At 29.0% G+C, this 2758-nt stretch overlaps 1 long non-coding RNA gene across 1 annotated transcript in view; it reads right to left on the reverse strand.

Moving 5' to 3' along the window:
• Nucleotides 1–1843: 1843 nt before the first annotated feature.
• The window catches only part of LOC104899265 (uncharacterized), a 975-nt gene continuing 60 nt past the window's right edge, over nucleotides 1844–2758 (reverse strand). The window contains exons 1-3 of the long non-coding RNA XR_790936.4: nucleotides 2661–2758; nucleotides 2270–2360; nucleotides 1844–2131 (exon numbers count right to left, since the gene is read on the reverse strand). The exon at nucleotides 2661–2758 is cut by the window's right edge and continues 60 nt beyond it. This is a non-coding gene — a long non-coding RNA (uncharacterized LOC104899265). The remainder of the gene's footprint in view (nucleotides 2132–2269; nucleotides 2361–2660) is intronic.

The raw sequence follows: 2758 nt of genomic DNA on the forward strand, positions 1-2758 counted from the left end.
TTTGAACTTATAAGAACATATCTTATTTGTAAACAATTTATCTTGTCTAAAATTTTCTTATTTGTACCTTAAGTTTTCTTAAAACAAATTAATTAGTTTTTCTATTTTATTTAATCTTATCTGAATGTGTTTGAACTTATATTGTCATATTTAAGTAAAAAATTGTTGAAGTAAATTGGCCCTTATATGTTGATCTTCACGTTTTTTTCCTAATTTAATTATCATCCCTCGTCTTATTTCTCTCACTTTAACTTATTTTGTTAGAAATTTTAATATGTATTGGTCATGTATATGACTTCTGATAACATTTCATATTAGCCAACCCTTGACCAATTTGGGATTAAAGATTGAGTTGATATTGTTTTTGTTATAGATACTTTCTCATAATAATCATGATATGCGGTACGTTTTTCAAAACAAAATCATATTTTTTGTTTCTTATTTGGTAATAAAAGAAACTTGCATTACTATTATTAGCATTTGCCTCTTTTCTCAGCTAGCATTTCATGATAATGGTTTGGTATTCATTAATCATTACCAACAATGAATTAAGAAAAAAACAAAAGAAATTAGTTGGCTAGCTTATCAAGATATAAGATAGTTAACATTTGCATTTGTCATTCCATCATACGCTACTTCATCTCTTTCCCCTTCATATACGCAATCCTCCATTTTTATTTTACTCAATGTTGCAACTCTGGCTGCCTGTTTGGTAGTTGGTTATAAATGATGGTAATGAGAATGAATTTGTGTGTAAATTTGTGAAAAATATCATTGTCCATTTCTACCTAATGCTAATTTATCCTAAAGTCTGCACTTTCCTTCTTGAATCTTCACTCCCATAATACCACCTTGTAGGTGGTAATGAGTGGTAATGAAAATTGCTTCCCCTTGAAGAGAAAAACACAAGTTTAGAGGTGAGATTGCTTGCCCATGGAGAAAAAATGTCTCCCTATGAAGATTTTAAGGGTGCTTCCCTAATAAAATTACACTTAAAATTCATTTCTATTACCGCAATTTATTAACGACTATCAAACGGGCCATCAAATTCATTTTATCGAGGGATCATCATCTCAATTTATCAATATTTCTCTTAATGGAATTGAAAGAAGTCAATTTCAAAGTTGAGATTGATTAAAAGCATTTAAAACATGATGTAATTAAATTACAACGTTGTGACACTCAATGTACTTCATATAGTCTTAAAAACCTAAAAACTTTTTTCCATTAAAAAGAAAAAAGGAACTAAAAATTATAGAATTATATAAGATGACATATATATATGTATATGGCACAAACAAAAAAAGAAGGCAGAAAGAAGTACGAAATAAAAAGAGAAGCCAAAATGTAAGAGATGGTATTCGTTGAAGAACGTCTAGGTTTATCTTCATGGGCTAAAATAATAGAATGATGTATACCTATTTATAAAACGTGGTATCTTAATAAACAAACAAAATTACTAAACTAATACAAAAGATTAGTCTTACTTACTTGTCAACTCCTTTGGGACTTAGATGATGTAGAAAATTAAATTCTTATTAAATGAAAAAACATTATTCAGATAATAGAAAATATTGTACTACTTCCTTATAACTACTTGGAAATTTAAATAACGTGGAATACTTCAATACATAACCCAAAACAATCTTAGCTTGCATTGCAGATGATCATGGTAATGACAAACATTCGACATAGTTCATTTCTTCGATTGTGATGATAAAACAATATATATAGCATTGTGGATAGTCATTAGAATTTGAACAAATCGACAGAGCTTCTTGCTTCGATGGAGAAGTCATATCAAAATGTGAGGTAATTATATACTGTATGACTTCATGAATTTGTGTGAATAAACAACTTTTGGATTGGAATGAATTTTGAATAGAAATGAGCATTATATATATTCACTTATATATAACATTGAAAAACTATTTTATAGATAAACAAAATACTTACATGACATGTATATCATTACCATATTTGATTGGTAAATATGATAATTTGCTTCCTTCTACTAATCTTAAATTATATGATCTTTACCTAGAAGAAGTCTTCATTCCTTATGTAATCTGGAAAGTTCACACTTCTCCTTACTATGCTTTGCATATATTTCATTCCGCTAATCCAATTCCTATAAAATTAAAACCCAAAAAAAGGCAATTAAAATTCAGCAAAAATAACAAGCAATATCTATGTAGAAAACGGAGGAAAAATTGTAAGTTTTCACAGTTGCAGAATTGAATTAAAGTATGTCAAAATTGGGGATTACCTGAAGATAATCATCAAACCAAATGCAGAAATTTGATGCTATCTCTTTCTCTCTCTCCTGTCTTCCTTCCCCTCTTCTCAATCCGGTCATTCTGTTTTGGCAATTGGCAAGATTGGGTTAAATTAAGCCATCCCTTATATATAAACAATCTGTCTAAAATGAATTATTTGATAAATCGATGAATACAAAAATTCCAGAAAAAACTCTTATAATTAATAGTAAGAAAATTCTCAAATATATGCTTTAAATATAAAGAAAATTTCTGAAAGTCCCAAAGAAGTTCAATTAATTCAGAGAAAGAATCCCAGAAAATTTGCTTAGATATAATCCCAATAGAACTTCGTTCAAATGTTAATTACGAAAATATAAAAAATGACAAATGAGTAAACACCTTAGACATGGAGCAGGGTGAGAGACTTCCTCCTCGTTAGCTTTGACAATGGCGAGATACTGCCATCCTTTCTTGTCAACGTTAGGGGTGTAAGCGGA

This window comes from Beta vulgaris, chromosome 7 (genome assembly GCF_026745355.1).
Source record: "Beta vulgaris subsp. vulgaris cultivar EL10 chromosome 7, EL10.2, whole genome shotgun sequence".
In the NCBI taxonomy this organism is placed as follows: Eukaryota; Viridiplantae; Streptophyta; class Magnoliopsida; order Caryophyllales; family Amaranthaceae; genus Beta; species Beta vulgaris.